The 19,392-nt window shown below is 40.1% G+C and overlaps 1 long non-coding RNA gene across 1 annotated transcript; it reads right to left on the bottom strand.

Moving 5' to 3' along the window:
• Positions 1 to 5,080: 5,080 nt before the first annotated feature.
• LOC110960848 (uncharacterized) lies at positions 5,081 to 14,502 on the bottom strand. The gene is made up of 2 exons (XR_007938124.1): positions 9,672 to 14,502; positions 5,081 to 7,065 (listed from the first exon to the last, which is right to left on the bottom strand). It is a non-coding gene; the product is annotated as an uncharacterized LOC110960848 (long non-coding RNA).
• Positions 14,503 to 19,392: the final 4,890 nt, after the last annotated feature.

Here is a 19,392-nt window from a genome sequence, read left to right as displayed (position 1 = left end):
ATTTGTGTGGGCCCTGTACACCCCTACCAGCATTTTCAGATATTCAGTCTAATTAGGCTTCAACTCAGGTTGAAGTTGTGTGATCATATGCTGCAAATTATTTGATGTCACAGTATACTGAGAAGAATGATAGCAGTTGTTCTGTTCAGATTGGTGACGTCCTGATAAAAGGATCAGAGAGATGTGAATCAGGCTGAGTCCTGAGAGCTGTCTAATTAGGCAGATTAAGTGGAAACACCAGTGGGGTGAGCCAGCAGGAGTTTAACAACAGAAAACCCTGTTCAGGAGAACATCCACTCGCTCACTGTATAGGGAATCAACCATTTTAGCTCTCTTCACATTCTCATCTGTAATTTTATACAGTACATCTGTAGCTTACACTGATCAACTTAGACCATCATGCATTGCTGTCTGGCTGTGTGTGTGTCAGAAGAAAAGAGGAATCGTCACATATGGAGCCGATGGAGCAAAACATTCCTGGTCAGCAATGAATAATAAACACCTACCTGAACCATAACTGACTTTATCTGCTTAGTATCTGTATCTATGTTGGTGATATGTTGTTTAGTAGCTCAGTTACTTAATATTTTCATGCAAACTAAAACAGCAGTGGAGCTCCTGCAGACTGCTTTGCATGGGTAATGTTAATTTACAATTAATATAATAAAGATTAGTATATACTAATGTCGTTGCAGCTGTAGTCCTCATCATACTTGTTAAAATGGGCACAGTACAGCAAAACTATGTTGTAAATAAGCAGCTTGTGCAAAAATTTGTGTTAAAAAGTAGGGCTGCATTGTACATTGTGTCAGCATCAACATTGCCATGTACACATGCACGACAGTCACATTGGAGAAAGTGCAATATGGAGTAAAGCAACCTAACTCAAACAATAGTGCTGTAAATTTTTGTTACTTGATTTAAAAAACAGAAAGCTCACAAAGGTCTCATTTCCATGACTAATATGCAAGAGAAGTCTGTCTGATAGAACTCCCTTCATATTGATAAAGGGTTCTTGGAAACACTGAGAATTTTTTAAACTTTATTCACAATTCACATTCACAACGTTGACATGCAGGCTCCAGATGTGCACAGCAAAAAAGCAAAGACAAGGATAAAAATGCTGAAAAGCAAGAATCGGTTGCAAAAAGAAATGCAGAAGGCGATATTTTTGTATTGAAAAGATGATTTTGACCCGAAACACATATTCTGTCAGCGGTATCTTACAATTGTTGCCACTACATGAAGCAACACAAACAATTTTTTTTGCCAATTTAAATCAGCAAGACAAGGCTCTGTATGCAGAGCTAAGTCAGATGTGAACACCTCCCAAAGCAAAAAACTATTTTGAATTTCTTTGCTGGTGTTACACCATATGAAAAAGTTTTTCAAGCTTTTTAAAAAATTGTTTTCAATTGTTAATGCAGATGGGAACTCTACAAAACTAGCGCAATTATTGTTTGTAGCAAACCGTCTGTGAGTGAGAGGACAAGTGGACAATCTGAACACAACTAATATCTCTGTGACACGACCAGTGCAGTGCTCCACATACTGGTTTCTAATGAACACATACCACCTACATTTCCATTTTTGCTGCTCTATAAGAAGCCTCACACCAGTACAGCCAATGGAACACATGCCTTAGTAAAAACTCCAGCAAGGTATTCATCCAAATGCATTAGAAATGCAACTGAATTTCTAAAAAAAAATATAGAATATACACGATCGCATCTATCTCTTTGGCAATTATTAGGAGGTGGTTCATCAGAGTTGTGGGTGCAAATTCTCCATTTAGGTAGAATTAAACCACTGCAGAACATGACGTAGTTGAAAAAGTGCAAAACAGTCGGACCTCCTTCGGTGGAAAATCACATCTAAAATATAGTCAAAATATGCCGTTTCTGTTTTTGCGTGGAGCTGCATGGCGGCGCCCGGTCGGGGACAAGGTGCATGATGCTTAATGCAGCGTTTAACCAACTAGTAAAATACTAAACGTTTAATAAATGAGTAGGCGGTTAAACGATTAAACGACTAGTCGCGCACATCCCTAGTTTGAATATATTGTCTTGCTTTGTTTGATGTATATGAAGGAGAATAGAAGAATTAGGCTGCTACATACTGATTATTAACATTGAAAAAGAACCCAGTTCAAATGCCCAATTGCTATCTGGCCCTAAACCACGACTAGAAATTAGCAAAGTATCTCTTTGCTGTCAGACGTACAAATTAAAGACAAATTTTGTCCAAAGAGAAAGAAAAACACAAGAAGTCGCGGCTACCAATGGGCGAGACAGTCTGTGGTCACTGCATGGCAGGCAGATATGCTTTCTTTTGAAATGCAACAAAACACAATGATATACTATAGCATCATTCATAGTGTATAAAAATGTGCACTTTTATTACTTCACTGCCACAATATACCATTTTCTTGGTAGTCCCAAATTTGACTGGAGGTTATAAAGTGAAGGACACTGTCAGGACAGCGGAGACCAGGCCCAGATAGTGGCCGTCCCCTTTCAGGACCTCCAAGCAGCATGTGGCAGCGGCAGGTGTTCCTCATTCTCTGTGATTAGGCTTCTCAGGCACAGGTGGACTACAGCCAATCAAACCTCACTTCACCTGCAATATAATCAGACGCCACTGACTCTCCAGCGCCGGATTGTGACTTCTGCCAGTAACCGCTCACAACTAGTACACTCAGTTACTCTGCTCCAGAACTCTGTCATTCTTCTAACCACCTCTGTCTTCCTCTATCACAGAACCGGATCCACCTGTTCCAGTCGTTTGACCTAGCGTGTCCAAAATCATCACTGGTTCCTGGAGCCCTCACCGAGGAAAAGATAAGAAACTCACTTGTGCCGAACTCTTCAGCTGGCGTCCCTCTTCACCCACCTGCCGCTGCCCCCAGCCATTCTCCATCCTGGCACAGAAACCGATGCTGTGTCCCGGTCCTGAGCATCCTGGTCGTTGTGAGTTAGATAGCCTCCTGCTAGAGAGAGTAGGCTAAGTCCTGTAGTTACAGTTTTCCTAGTTTTGTAGTTCCTCTGATGCGGTGAAGCAATTTATCTTCTTGCTTAGGTGTTACCTTGTATGAGTTGATAGTGTTGTCTGTCTTCCCGGCCTCTAGGAGTAGCCGAGTATAGTTTGAGTTATTTACCTTAGTTCCTGAAAGTTCGCTACGCCATCTTTGTAGTCCTTTTGTGTTATAAATAAATCCTTTTGTCTTCTGAATCCGCCTGATCATTTCCTGCACCTGAGCTGCTAAACCAGTTCTTAACACACATTATTACAGTATCATTGAATATGGCCATTATCTTGACATAGCCAATTACGACAGACAGACACACTTTTGCTCATTCTCTTTTTCTGTTATCATCTTAATCATTTTCTTTATTTTACTTAAATTGAATTGTTTCTATAGCCTAGCCGCGCTAGACAACCCACGGCAACAAATTTAATTCTCTGCCAGGGTGAGTCTAGTTACCCTCCATAAGGCTCGAGGCTGGATGCTCCTAAAACTGGTCAGACGAATCACCATGAAGTGTAGAGTCAGAAGGCGGGCGTAACTAAGTGACGACAGAGGCACGACGATTCTGACAGAAACAACCGGCGCACAATGAACAGTTATCTATCGGCTTGGCTTTGGCCACAGCCCTTAAAGATTTGAAGCTAAAATTCAACTTGAAAGATAAACAAAGGACGGCACTGAAGTGTTTCATTGAGAAGAAAGACGTATTTGGACTTATGCCGACGGGATATGGCAAATCCTTAATATACCAGTTGGCTCCGCTGGTTGGGAAGCTAATGGGACTTAGCCACAATCCGGCGCTTGAGGAACTACGTCAGCCTATTCGTTGCGCTGATTGGTTGTATACCTACCCAATTGCTGCAGAGTGATTTGAAAGACAACCTTTTAGCCCGCCTCCCTCCCTGTCGAGCGTTCCTGGACCCTTGTGTCTTAAGAGCTGGGTCTAGCGCTGCTAGGCTATTGTTTCTATGTAATTTCCATAATTTTCTTTTTTTTTTAATGATACCATCCTTGATGCTTTGGCAATACTGTTAACTTGATATTCAGGTCAGTAAAGTAAACTGAACACATTCAATTAATTTGAATTTAATTTCTGTATTTTCATATTTACTTTTTTTATTATTTAAAATGGATGAACTGAACACCACTGAGAACAATCAAAGAATGCTAAAGACAGAGTGTAAAATATGGATAATATAGTCTGGCTCTCCATCTAACCAGACAGATGGTTTTAGTGTTTTTGGTTTAGTCTTCTCTAGAGTTTTGTTACAGGTTCGCTGCTGAACGAAACTAATCATTTTTGAATTTATGAGAAGATTCCCAATGAAAAGCCTTATTTATTCATATTTACTAATCATCACCTAAATTAAAGGCTACATCTTGGAGGTGGTGCGCTGTAATAGGTCCTATTTTCTGATGTATTTGCGTGTGTGTGCTTGCTAGCATCTGTTTAGCTGTGCACATGTCTGCATTTGCATATATGCATACTTGACATACACAACTTTTTTTCCCATTTCAGTTTAATGAATTTAAAAAATGCTCCACCAGCCATTCCATATGTGATTAAACAGACCCATAGACGACATAAAACAAATGTTTTCTCCTCCCCATTCTCAGAACAAGGGAATTACAAAATGTAGCATGACACTGACATATGCTGTCTTTTTTTTCCCCCACCGCCTGGAAAATGAGGCTGTTATTTTTTCCCATCGATCAAAGCATTATTGGCTGTAATTCATAAATCTGTACCATGAAAAAAAGAGAGATAATCTGTCACTGAAGCACAGATCCAATGCTTTTGAAGACAAACATCCATTTCTAGGACAGCGCATGTGTGTGTGTGTGTGTGTGTGTGTGTGTGTCGCTGGAATATTGCCACTAATTACTGTGAATAAATCCAGTCCTTATGGCATTTGACTGAAAAGTGTGAAAACATGCATAGTAATCTTCTGCAGTTGACTTGGTTAATACTGATGGCATTCTGTGTTAAACGATGATTGCTTTGCAGTTGTGCTGATGAGGACAGTGACGCAAATGTAAATGCACACAGACAGCATTGTTAGACTTTAATATATGACCAATAATGTGCATATGGAACATGCATATATATCAAGTCATGATGTCAGAACAAAAGCTTTATTCAGGCTGTTCCCTCATGCATCAGTGTATACGTGTGAGAAAATCTGCACTCTGCCCACAGCACAAAAATTAAATTGCAGTCAAGTTTGATTGTGGTGACTTCTCTACAGGCCTTGTGACAGACTGATGACTCATGAAAGGTGCCTTCCTTTCTCGCGGTGTATCCTGGGAAATACCACAGCCACCATCTCATGCAATCAAGCTCAGATTGTGATGACTGTAAAGTGTAGTGGCTTTTCTTTTGAAAATCCAGCTTCTTTTATTGCACTAACAACAACCTCATTTCACTTTTTGCACATTTAGATACAACCATTAATTTGACAGCATTAAGCCATGAAAATTCCATACTGGTGGGAGACCTGAAAGAGACAATTTACAGATTTCACACAGAGATGGTTTGGATTTGACTTTCAGCGTAAAAATCAAGAGTTTTGATACCCCGCCTGGTAGCCGTTATTATCAATGTGGCTATAAAGATATACAGCAGTGTTGTTATATTGGTTGACCACTCAACTACTTTATTCGCATGGAGTCCAAAATTGTGTTCGTGCAGCGTCTACCCCGCAAGATCCGTAGTGTGCATGCCTGGCAGTATACACAGGGTGTCCCAAAAAAAATGTATACACACTTTAAATAATTGTAAACTAGATTTATATTATAATTCATTTGATTTTCAACATGTAAAAGAATATCATTCTATTGTTTTGTCACCGCCTGTTCTCAAACCGATGTCCGTTCTGGTCCAGACACTGCTGACAACGCGAAGCAATGGAATAGCACACATCATGAAACAATTCCCTTGGTATTTGCGTGCATTCACGTTCAATGGTTGCTCTCAATTCAGTGACTGTTGCAGGTCTCATTGCGTAGACTTTGTCTTTTAGGTATCCCCATAAAAAGAGGTCCAAGAAAGTCTGTGTGGCAAGCTAGTCGTGACGTAGGCATTTCAAAATCATCTGTCCATCGCATCATGAAACGTTGTCAATGGAGAAGTTACATTCCAAGATTAGTCCATGCTCTTAATGACGATGATCCAGACCGAAGAGTACAGTATTGCGAGTGGTAATTGGAACGATGTACCGAACATGCACACTTTCCCACAAAGATTGTGTGGAGTGATGAGGCCACATTCAAATTAGATGGTTCGATTAACTAGACTTCTTTTGCAGAGAAGAAATCTGCTGGAAAGTTTAGTTGTAACTGACATCATCTGGTTGCTTTTCACTGTGACGTTTCATTGAATATTTGTATTTGAGTTTTTATTTTTAGTCAAATGTACGGTGATTTTCAGACCATCAGTAGTTTTTTAATGTATAAACAGTGTAATCTCACAAAATGGAGTGACTGTCAAAAACATGCTGGATGTTCGGCTTTCTTCTTTTTTCCTGTCAACTTGTGATCTAGTTTCTAAGTACTATGTGCTGCCATGGTGGCGTGTCCACTTTTTCCTTTTATACAGATGATGTCAGTTAAGTCTATGTATTACGGTATAAAATTTCCTTTGTTTGGACCCAGAAGCAGATTCAAGCACAGTGGCAACAGTTCAACAATAGTTTTAGAGATGGCAATGGTGAAGAGGAAAGATGATTGAGATTCATAGGAGCCATGATTCCTTACAGGGAAGAACTGTAGCTGAAAAGTGATGGAATGGCAAACAGCAGGTAGAGGACACTGTGCTCGGTAACTGTCCAGGTAGTGTCCAGAGAGGGAGATACTGGCAGCTGATGTAGTTGGCAGGTGATGTAGTTGGCAGAGTGGCGGCGACTGTGCAGGTTGAGTGGAGTGGTGAACTGAGAGTGGTATTGTTGGAGATAGTTGACTCTCTGGCAGGGGATCAAAGTGGCCGAGTGGAGAGCAAGACGAGGCTGATGGGTAGGTGAGCAGAGCAAGTAGCTGACCTGACGTAGATAGAGGCAAAAGTTAGACAGGCTCTCAAAACAACTAGGGCAAAAGTTAGCTGTATTGTTACTCCACCGCAGCAGCAGACTGAATAAGCTACTGAAAGGGAAAGTGGGGAGTAGAAGTATTTCAGGAGCATGATTGGTGGATGAATCACCGCGTTCAGGGTGGTTGGGAGCCAGAGGAGAATGGAAGGCCACGCCCAGACAAACACACAGTCAAACACAGAAGGCTCATCTCATTTCTCTACTTTGAATCTCCTCGTCTCCTCCATCTTCCTGCCAGTGACTGGAAATCAATCTTAGCATGGCACCATGAGGGATGTCTCAATTTCTAAAATGCATCTTGAGGAGGGAGGAGGCTTACTAGAGGAGCTATGAGCGAGGATGGATAGGTGAAGGATGCACTAATCCATCCTCCATGTGTCCTTTGGGGAAGTCTTTCCTACACCTGTGATATATAACAGAGATGTGACACACAGCTGGAATGTACAAACCATGTGCAGGACTGACAAATGTGTGCATATAATACATATCACTCAATTATAATATTCTTCATAATTATAATTTAGTTTTATTTCTATCATGCCACTTTGTAACATTTGTTATCTCAATGTGTGGCAATGCTACGAGGGTTAATGTACTTTGGCTGATTACCAAATGACTGACAACGCCACCTGGGGGAATTTCACCCCCAGGAAATCCGATTAGAGGGAAGCACCACTCCAATACAGGGAAAGGTCACACAGGTGCATATGACACGAGAGACAGACGTGACACAAATATACACAAAAATGGAATTTATTTACAATATATTCTGTTAAAATGACAATGTTTCAATATAAAAACCTTAGCGGCGGTGCCACGAGATAGCTCAATAGTAAGTGGCCAAATAGAGGTAATCTGTTAGGACCTCCAAGGTGCAGCCACTGAACATCTATATACAGACGTGGACAAAATTGTTGGTACCCCTCAGTTAAAGAAGGAAAAACCCACAATTCTCACTGAAATCACTTGAAACTCACAAAAGTAACAATAAATAAAAATTTATTGAAAATTAAATAATCAAAAACAACCATTACTTTTGAATTGTTGATTAACATAATTATTTAAAAAAAACAAACTAATGAAACAGGCCTGGACAAAAATGATGGTACCTCTATAAAAGATTGAAAACTATTTGACCAGAGTGACATGATTAACTCAGGTGTGTCATTTAATTGACATCACAGGTGTTTCCAAACTCATAATCAGTCAGTCTGCCTATTTAAAGGGAGACAAGTAGTCACCCTGCTGTTTGGTGAAAAGGTGTGTACCACACTGAACATGGACAACAGAAAGCGAAGGAGAGAATTGTCCCAGGACATCCGAAAAAAAATTATAGACAAACATCTTAAAGGTAAAGGCTATAAGATCATCTCTAAACAGCTTGAAGTTCCTGTGACAACAGTGGCTCATATTATTCAGAAGTTCAAGACACACGGGACAGTAGCCAACCTCCCTGGACGTGGCCACAAGAGGAAAATTGATGACAAATTGAAGAGACGGATCGTTGGAATTGTATCCAAAGAGCCCAGAGCAACCTCCAAAGAAATTAAAGGTGAACTCCAAGGCCAAGGTACATCAGTGTCAGATCGCACCATTCGTCGTTGTTTGAGCCAAAGTGGACTTCATGGGAGACGACCAAGGAGGACACCACTGCTGAAAAAAACTCATAAAAAAGCCAGACTGGAATTTGCAAAAATGCATGTTGACAAGCCACAAAGCTTCTGGGAGAATGTCCTTTGGACAGATGAGACCAAACTGGAGCTTTTTGGTAAGGCACATCAACTCTATGTTCATAGACTCAAAAACCAAGCATACGAAGAAAAGAACACTGTCCCTACGGTGAAACACGGAGGAGGCTCAGTAATGTTTTGGGGCTGCTTTGCTGCATCTGGCACAGGGTGTCTTGAAAGTGTGCAAGGTACGATGAAATCTGAAGACTATCAAGGCATTCTGGAGAGAAATGTGCTGCCTAGTGTCTGAAAGCTTGGTCTCAGTCGCAGGTCATGGGTCTTCCAACAGGACAACGATCCAAAACACACAGCCAAAAACACCCAAGAATGGCTGAGAGAAAAGCGTTGGACTATTCTAAAGTGGCCTTCTATGAGCCCAGATCTGAATCCCATTGAACATATGTGGAAGGAGCTGAAACATGCCATTTGGAGAAGACACCCATCAAACCTGAGACAACTGGAGCTGTTTGCTCATGAGGAGTGGGCCAAAATACCTGCTGACAGCTGCAGAACGCTCATTGACAAATACAGAAATCGTTTAATTGCAGTGATTGCCTCAAAAGGTTGTGCAACAAAATATTAAGTTATGGGTACCATCATTTTTGTCCAGCCCTATTTCATTAGTTTGTTTTTTTAAATAATTATGTTAATCAACAATTCAAAAGTGATGGCTGATTTTGATTATTTAATTTTCAATAAATTTTTATTTATTGTTACTTTTGTTAGTTTCAAGTGATTTCAGTGAGAATTGTGGGTTTTTCCTTCTTTAACTGAGGGGTAGCAACAATTTTGTCCACGTGTGTACGGAACGCAGGGCTGAGGGCTTACCAGATTGGAATGACTGACTGAAGAGGGAGGGAGAGGGTCCGGATGAAACGCATCACGTGTGCAAAAAAAAAAACCCAAAACCACTAATGGACACCCAAGTGCTCTACTGTACAGAGAGTGAGGGGACCACCACCTCAGGGGGAAATCAGCCAGCCACTCGTCATACAGCCCAACAGCTCCTGTCCACAGAAAAAGAAATATGGTTAGCCACAGGAACAGAGATCGGACACCACACTCTTATACTGAACCCTGGAGGTCACCACCAAAGCTAATCAGGCCACCTGCTCACCCAAACCAATCAAAAACAAAAGAAACAATCATACCAAACGTAAAGAAATAATTGAAAAAATAAAGATACAAATCACAAAAAGAGAGAATAATAAACAGATCAGTAAAATCAACGGGCGTGCCAGGCGATGGGCACACGCACACCTAGATTATCCTTACAACCATACAGTATGACCAATGCAGCAATTCCCAATGGGAAGAGAACTTGGCGCACTGAACAGATCGTGGAGGCAGAACATGGAGACAGAACAGCAGCAGCTTGCTTCAGACGTGGAGCGGCTGGTCAATAAAACTGCAGCTCCTCAGGCATCAGGGGAAACAGCCGCACAATCACTCAAAAATCCAATGCGATGCATAGGTTATGCCCAGCTCCGAGGCCACACACATACCCGGCTCCCAGCCTTCGGCCAAGGTACCAGCCAAATTCTGACAGGTAGGTAGAGAAATACTCCGCCAGCATCTCGAGACTGCCACGGCAAAACCACGCGGCTGAGTGAACACCCCAGCTCCAGGTAGAGGACGCATGTGGAAAATGTGCAACCCTCTCTCAAATATACTGCAGTGTAGCACCGCCCCGTATGCCAGGTGCATCAGGATAATGACTCCCAGCTGCGCACACCTGATCTAATACACCTGTGGAGACGGACTGGGCCGTCCTGCCACAATTGCATTTAACGTAACGTGAAGATCTTGTGAAATTTATATGGAAAAACACAATAAACCCAATATTTCCTGGAGTAAGAACTTGGCAAAGATGGGGAGTTAAAAAACTTGCCGTTACCAGGAAAGGAAAAAACCTCACAGGACCAGGCTCAGGGAGGGCAGACATCTACCTCAACCAATCAGGGGGAGGGTAAAAGAGAAAGACAACAGGATAGCAAATGGAGAACCGACAAACATATTGGTGAAGTTGATGAAGCCACTATCTGCAGATCAGAGAAGTGTACCTCCAGATCCTGAGACACCTACAGAGATACTTTTATTTGTAGAGTACTCCTGAATAAAAAACTTAAATGCATGACCTCCGTACTTTCTTATCAAATTCTGCCATGTTCTGAAATGAACAAAAAATAAATGTATGCTGGGCACATGCCGTATTTTACTGACATCGCTTTAAAACGACCGCTCAACACAACAAGGATATCTCCTTTTGTTAAAGGACTGTAACTTTAACTTGTCTCTCCTCACATTTTTCCTTGCCTCTTCCTCTTGCATCCATTGGTAGGTGGAACAAAGACACGAGAAGGGGAGGTGAAGTAAAAGAATCAACAGCGTACAAAGTGAGAAATGAGAAGGGAGCACAAACAGGAGACATGAGGGAAGAGGAAAAAACAGCAGAAGGGAGGAGCAGTCGGACTGTAACACTGTGCTGGTTTTGTGATTTTGACTTCTGAAACCATGGGTGCCGTGAATAGCTCCACCCACTGTATTGATTCAAGTTGACAGTTCAAAACAAAGTACCATTATTGCTAAGCACCCATAAGAATTACATCAGCAATAGAGCTGGTGGGACGTACAGTTTTCATTGCTAGTATGAATGCACCGGCAGACTTCTTCAGCGATATGAGCCTGTTCTTGTCACACACTGCAGCTTTGTCAGGATCCCTTGGTGTTAAACTTTAACACACTAAAAACCCTTCAGTGTAATTTTTCAATGTGCACGGTGATTTAATAGACCTATAATAATCTGTAAGCATTAGAAATAAGCACAAGGAATCCAGAACTAAATTTTCTGTTTATATTGCCATTGTCGCTCCTGTTCAGGTAGCAACAAGTTTACTTTATAACATTTATTTTTGATGTTGATGCTTAATCTTAACCATGTGAAAAAGAGACTTAATTAATTCACAACGTAAAACACAACTAAAGAAATAATACTCCAGCATGGGGCACAAGCCTCAGTCTTCTGCTACATGTCCACAGGATCTGTCACTTCAACACTTCCCATTCATTGTCTGTATATATTGTGTTTCAAGAGATGGGGCATCATTTTACCTGCTTCTCATTTGCATTAGGTTGAGATTGAGGCTACCTTATGCAAATGAGGAGTATCATAGGTCATCTGCCGTCTGTGGAACCTTCCAAAAAAACTTGGCTCAAAAGGTTTTCAGAGGCACATTTTACTGAACTGTTTTTGTAATAAGAGAAGGTTTTCTAGTGAGTTGCCATGTTGGTTTTGTCTTAAATCAGGAGCAAGCAGCTTCCAAGTCAAGCGTTCGGCCAATCAGGTGCAGCCAGTGTCTGTAGGGTGGTGAAGTCTCTGTATCATCTGGCGTGACACTGGCGGGTCGTGCGCTTCTCAATTGCCCAATGTTAGGAAGCAATAGCTAGAAATGCCCCTGTGATACCATTATATCACCTTTATCTTTTAAACTGGAAAAACAGAAGTACTTGAGGCCCTAAAAATGAGAACAGGTTGGAAACAGCAATAGGTCTGTTACATAGACATTTTTTTTCTATTTGACAGAGCCACAGTCTCTTGCATTACACCCAGACTTCTCAATAAATTCTAAGCATTCTGAATAAAATGAACAGCACAATAGAACCGACCAAAAGCTTTGAATACTTTCAGGGACAATGAGGGAATGTTTTCTGCTAAACCTTGCTCAAAGAGGACCTTGAGGAGAAGATGGATTTTGAATTAGTCAACACTGATCAACTCCTTAGGCAGAACAGAACACTTAAATTAATTAGCCCAGCACTCGATACGTGTGTGCTGTGAATGCATGTAAAGGTAGGAAGGATCCTTCAGGGTGAGCATTTTGGCAGACAGCTGGGTTTGATGGTTTGCTGCTGGCCGACGTGCAACTGTGTGAAGGCAGCAGCAGAAGATCTGCAGTCAGACCAGAGTTCAAAAGAGCAATTTCAGCTCTATTTCCTCCAAAAGGGAAAAGCCAACTTATCTCTCCTGCTGTTTGATGACCCATTGCCTTCAAACCCTAATAGTGCAGTGAGAGATCAATAAAAATTCCAACACAGAGGAGAGAAATACGAAAAAACAGAAGCTGTACATTTCTTTAGGATGTTTTCAAAATTAGTTTTTGATTTTTCGGTGTCATGCCATTCATTTTGAAAGCTAAGAATCATGAAATTAGCTGTAATTAGGAATGACTAATCGAATTAGAGGTTCACTGTTCCGGTGAATGTACCACAGGAATGTGTGAATTTATGTGCATGCTGGTTATCTGATTGGCTCTGTGACGCGCCTGCCTTATTAGTATATCACACCATTTCTATCTGGGAAGCCGATTAACACCTGAAACTATCCATGTGTATGTGTTGTCATAGCGATAGATGTGTGTGTTGGAGCAGAAGCGGATCCACAATCTGCTGCAATGTGAAGCCCTGAGTTCTTGTATCCAACCTCTGCAACTGGTAATCAATAAGCTTCTACAATAACAGAGAGGCATAAGAATCACAGGAGTGAATTTATCTGTGAAAACACACATCCTCCTCCAAGAAACAAGATAAACCAGTTCGGCTATAGAACTAATATTACACATCAGCAAACATCTCACATAATCTTGCACCCAGCCTGGAAACATATGCTGAATCAGAAAAAAAGAAGAAGACTGTATTTCCTTTTGAGCTTCTGACTCAAAGATGCACTGCTGCTGCTGCATCTCTCTGATTCAGTATTCTGCTGAGTAACTTTGTTTTGGAGGAGGTTACAGCAAACTGTAAATTCACCCACGCAGTCACGCATAATTGGGCATTAACAGGCAGAGATGGAGGGAATAAAAGACAAGTAGCCCATCATGCGGCTCTGGAGCCACAAGCAGCCCACTTCTCATCTGCAGGACGGACCGCCTAGCACTGATTAGTGGTTGTGCCTGGCAGTCACAGTCATCCCCAACTGCCTTGACTCACTTTTCGCAGCATTGTGCACAAAAATCTGAGGTTTGCTGTTCGCCTAATTGTGGTCCCACGCTCATATCATAAAATGAAAAAGCCAAAACAAACTCAGATTAAGCCTTGGATCATTATAACAGAGAATCAGAACTATTCTAACTGTCCACAACTGAAATGAAAACTTTTTCTTTGTTTTACAGTTGTAAAGGTTCAGTCTGTAAATTAGATTTTATTACCTGGCAGTTCTAAACTAAATTTAAAGTGGTGAACTGAAACCTATATAGAACACTTAGAAAAAGAAACTAGGAGCCAAAGTAGATTAGAATGTTATCTGGTAATGAGAACAGATCATTCCAATATAAAATCAACCAAATCTGAAAAAAGTTCCCACCTGATCCCCTCAGAATTCAAGAGTATTTTTTTGTTGTATGAACAATGACTGTAGTATATTTAACCATCAGATGCATAAGTGGGTCAAAAATGACCCGGTGAGGTTGTTTTCTCGCAATATTTGTGAGTGAAAAGTTTTTATCATTCCAGCTACTCCGCAAAAAACATGTTTTTGATATCACTCCTTTTTATACTTTTAAAGAAATTGTAATATTTGTATTACTTCCTCAAGCTCTTTATTACTGATAATATCATACAAGAGGTGAGCAGTGTAGAAACTTGGAGGGACAGAGAGCAGCAACAGCTGGAGAAAAAGAGTGGAAAAATGTCAGTGAACTGGATGTTGACATTCTTCGATTGCTGTTCTATGTAATATTCTTCTTTTTCAATCGTCAAAATGTTCAAAGTCTGTTATAAAGTGAAAAATAAACATATTTCAAACAGAATGGATGGATGGATGTTTTTACTTCTAAGCCACTGAAGTACATACTGGTGAGATGAAATTTTGCACTTTTTAACTTGGCGGTACTTTTCCAAACATTTTTGGATACTTGCAAAATGCTAAATTTAAGATAATATTTACTCCAGGAATTAAAACCATGATAAATCTTCCTGCCCAGTAGACTAAGACTAATACTGGATGCCAAGATTACACAACATCACTATTGCTCACAATCTGACAATGGCACGATGCCGACAGAACTGACAGAGAGTAGAGTCAAAGCAGAATTTAAATTAAAAAAAACCTCAAACTTGTTTGATCAGTGTGTTTGTTTGAGTTATTATATGAAATGTGAACAATAGCATTGTTTCTCCATTTCACAGCTATAAGCTTTGTTTGAAAATATTAAAGTTTATCTATATTAAAAAATTGTTCTGACACAGAAGGTGCCATTGATAAAAAGTAGGTATGAAGTAGACTATCTACAACACATGACCCTAAAAAGTTTACCCAAAATGCATTTTCTCCAGTGAATTATCAGAAAACAGACAACACATCCAGGGCACTAACGTATGTTTCTGTTTCTGAAACTATATGATGTATTACATTTTATTGATGCTTAAAGTTGGCTCGAGAAAGACAGATGCTGAACAAAATCAAGATTTTGGTTTTAGATTATGACACCTGGAGAGCTTGCAAAATTATTTGATTGCAGTTTTAAAACAGAGCTAAAATTTGAAAATTTAATGTGTTTATCTCCTGTACTTATGATGGTATTAGAGTAAAAAAAAAATGCTAGAAAAAGTAAAGCAAAAATTAAAAGCATGGAATTTTGACCCTACTCACTGTGATTGAAGAGCCTGGAACTCAAAAACATTAATATTATGTTGGTAAAAATTTTGTATGGTTTCATTAAGTATACTAAAGATATTGTACAACAAACATCTATTTTTGAGGGGGTCAGGTAGAAGGCACTGATCCTTTTTTTTTTTTTAATGGAATGACCATGAATTCATTGAATAGATATGAAGCAGAGACAGATCCTCGCCAAGCACAGGCTCAACCATAAAACCAACTGTTTCAGACGTTGTCAGTGCATTAAAAGGCTGCTGTCATTCTCATACATGTGCGGCCTGTAGGGACCTCCTCCCATTCTAGTAGGGTCAGTAGCTGTTATCACCTCATTTATGGTGATATTATATCATTTTGTGTAGAAATAAAAAGCTACATTGTGAGTTTGGGGAGGCTGGTAGTGTAAGTCAGAGGACTTTCAACCAAGAAACTTGAGGTCAAATTCCATCTTGGACTATTATTATGGTATTATTTTATGACTTAAATCTTGTTATAACTTTTGTTTTCACAATTTCTTTTAAACTTGTGTTTAAATGAGTTTGGGGTTAAGACACTCTTCTGCTGTATTTACCCAGGCGTAAACTAACCGTGACGTCACCCGTTGGTTTCAACGCCGAGAAAATGAAGCCCGGATTTTGCTACTTCCTGGTCGCCGTTTTGGATTTTTTGGAGCCAGTGACGTAAAAAGCGTCATCAAACAGACTGGACCGGAGAGCACCTAGGGGCAGGATTGGCTGAGGACTCTCTTATCCCACCCACATTTTACCGCAGAGGCTTCTGTTGCTGTCTATCAAGTATAGCCACGCCCCCTGGCTCTGCCAACTTTAATGATTTATTTAAAATTCAGTATTGATTTATTTTAAGATCGGCCACCTGATCTCTCATTTTGACCATGAAAACTAACGGGAAAAAAATCCAGAGCTGTAGAAAATCAGTCTATCAAATTTTATTTTTTCCAAAAATAAATTGGGGTCTATGGAGAAAAAGCTTTTTGGAGCCAACCCTAGCGGACGGCGGGATATTGCAAGTTTTTGACACTTCCGGGTTGGCTTCAATTCTGGAGCCAGATGCTACGTCCACTATATATACAGGCTATGTATTTACCTCATGTTAAAAGCTCAATTTGGTATACTTTTAGAGCACTAGAGGCCTCCTACACTATCAGGTTACTTTCTGATTATCGGTAATAAAAACGTGCTTTTTGGCCAACTGGAAGGTGGAGGAATTCGCTATTGGCCCATATAAATGATAAAAATGTGCAATGAAAATGGTCAGTGAAGGGGCTGATGGCAAATAAATGAAGTGGGAAGAGAAAAAAGAAAAAAATCATGAAAAATAAAGCAAAGTTTGTGGTACAACTACTCCTTAAAGAAAGGGCCTATCTAACAATGTATCAACATGTAACAACCTGAGGGACAGTAATTCAATTCACACACACACACACACACACACAAATACAAAGAAAATAAAAACTGTACATGTTGTATGTAACTGATATATATTAACTTAACCTAATTGTTATATTAATGTTCAAATTTCCCATACTGAGTACTTCCCAGATATTTTCACTAATTTAATTCTGAGACATTGGTAGTATTGTTGTAAAATTGTAACGTAAAGAAAAGACACCTAAATTCTATCCATCCATCCATTCTCTATACAACGCTTTATCCTCACTAGGGTTGCGGGGGGTGCTAGAGCCTAGCTCAGCTGACTCGGGCGAAGGCAGGGGACACCCTGGACAGGTCGGGAGTCTGTCGCAGGGCACAACTCAATTAAAATGGAAAAAATAAACTTTTTCACAAAGACTTAAAGCAGGGAAAGCAAATTAAGTTATGAAAAAAATGACAATAAGCTGTTGCAAAAAGACTTTGTCATTGTTTCAATCTATACTTGTGTTGCACTTGTGTTTTTGTGAAAATGTGAAATGTCAAATCTGTCCAAATGGCATCTTCACTCAACCATCCAGTGGATGACACAGGAGAATTTCTCTCAAATTCAGAACAGTTAAATACTCTTCCTGCAGTTTACTATTTTGCTATTTTTCAGACTGGAAACTGACCATTTAGATTTTGAAGATGTTGCCGGTTTATACAAGTAATGTCTTCTTAAAATGAGCCTCACAGTATTTGGAGAAGGGTGACTTTGCTTGCTTGGCCCTGCATCATTATCCCCGTTAGGAGCAGCTTTATCTCAGCAGGCCCTTTGGTAATTTACCAGTGGCACTGCATGTGTCCGTGGCATTTTAAACAGATTTAATAAGATAAGATATCATGACTTTTGCAGGATAAGCACAGGCGCCAGACTCTAAATCTAATATTTGTTCATGTGAAATTGATTTGTTTAAAAGTAGAGATAATGGCCATATTGCTTACTGGACAGTCACTATTAAATAACTGGGCTGTCTCTGTGGGTTATTTTGCTCTTTGCACTGTATGTACAGATAATGGGATGTTACAAAAAATAGTGTCAGTGTAGTTAATGATATACAATATAATATACTGTAATACTTAACTCACATGACTGATCAACCATTTCTGCTTCAAGAGACTCTGAAAAGCATGACACATGGTTATTACAAGCAGACATGTCAAGAGTAATTCAATTTCTGAAGACCTCCCCCATTATTATTTTTATAAATTCCACTTTGTTGGGGTTCTTTGGAGGTTGTCACCAAGAGGCACTAATGGGCTAGAAAATGAAGTTAATGTGGAAATGGCAAAAACTGCATTTCCTCAAATGGCCACTTCAATCTTCCTCCAAAAGCGAATCAGTCCACATAGATCCCAATGTTAAAATGTTAACTTTACAGCAGGAATAGACATGTCTAAAGCCTAGAACAAAAAACTATTTTGGTCTCTATAGCTAACTTCCATGTGCATGACGGCTGTACACAGGTGGCTTTATATATTATCCACCTGTTTGACTCTTGGGATCCATGTGGACCCCAGGGGTATATAAGTATTAATGAGGGTTAAAAAGTCAACTAAAGACCTACATGTGCAAACATGACAAACCAATTTATTCAATATGTAAGCAGAACTGATATTCATTGAAGTATTGTGTTGGCATGTCCTGGCTGTAGTCTCACATTTTACCATGTGAATTAAGGATTCTTAAAAAAAAAAAAGCACATCCTGTGTCATCTTAAACAATTATTCAAAAATTACAGTCTACCTGTGGCTCTTTCTGCTCTCAGTCAACAAGTCTTTGACACTCAGCGAGGCTGATCAGATAACAGTTAGGGTACTAACTGGCATTCACATTTCACTGGCTGCGGAGACGAGCACTTCATCTTCCACTAATGCCATCTGCGAGCGCTGGCACTGTGCCCAGAGCAGGACGGACGAGCGGAGAGGAGCCCTGAGTGAGTGCGTGTTGGAGAATGTGTGTGCCACGACAAGTGAAAATAAGTGAATGGCTGATAAAATTAGTAAGCAGGTAAGTGTGTTGAGTTAATGAGGGCATGTTCATAGATTACAGCATTTGCGTTTTGAGCTGAGGTTGCATCAAATAACAGTTATTATCTTCATCCACAAGCACTCAAGAATCCCAAAATTTTGAGATAAATAACTGCAAAATGTGCAAGTTACTGGCTGTAAGGGACATTTATGCTCCAAAAATGGAGCAAAATAAACTGAAGACAACATGAAGTGGATTGATGATCATATTTCTGCACACACAGTCTTCTGTCATAGTTTAATCTGCTCCACTCTTCCTCATTTAATATGCTTAATTTAACATGTGCTTCAGTTGGTACTAACATCTCTAGTCACTGGAAATGCCTCACCTGGCCACAGGTCACCTCTGATTGGTTCTTTTCTCCTACCTGTCACCTGACCTTGTTATCTGCCTGTCCAGCTGCTCCCCATCACTAATCATACTCTGTTTATTTAA

Source organism: Acanthochromis polyacanthus, chromosome 19 (assembly GCF_021347895.1).
Source record: "Acanthochromis polyacanthus isolate Apoly-LR-REF ecotype Palm Island chromosome 19, KAUST_Apoly_ChrSc, whole genome shotgun sequence".
NCBI classification, from domain to species: Eukaryota; Metazoa; Chordata; class Actinopteri; family Pomacentridae; genus Acanthochromis; species Acanthochromis polyacanthus.
Note: the sequence above shows the minus strand (reverse complement) of the source record. Positions and strands in the feature narration are given on the sequence as shown.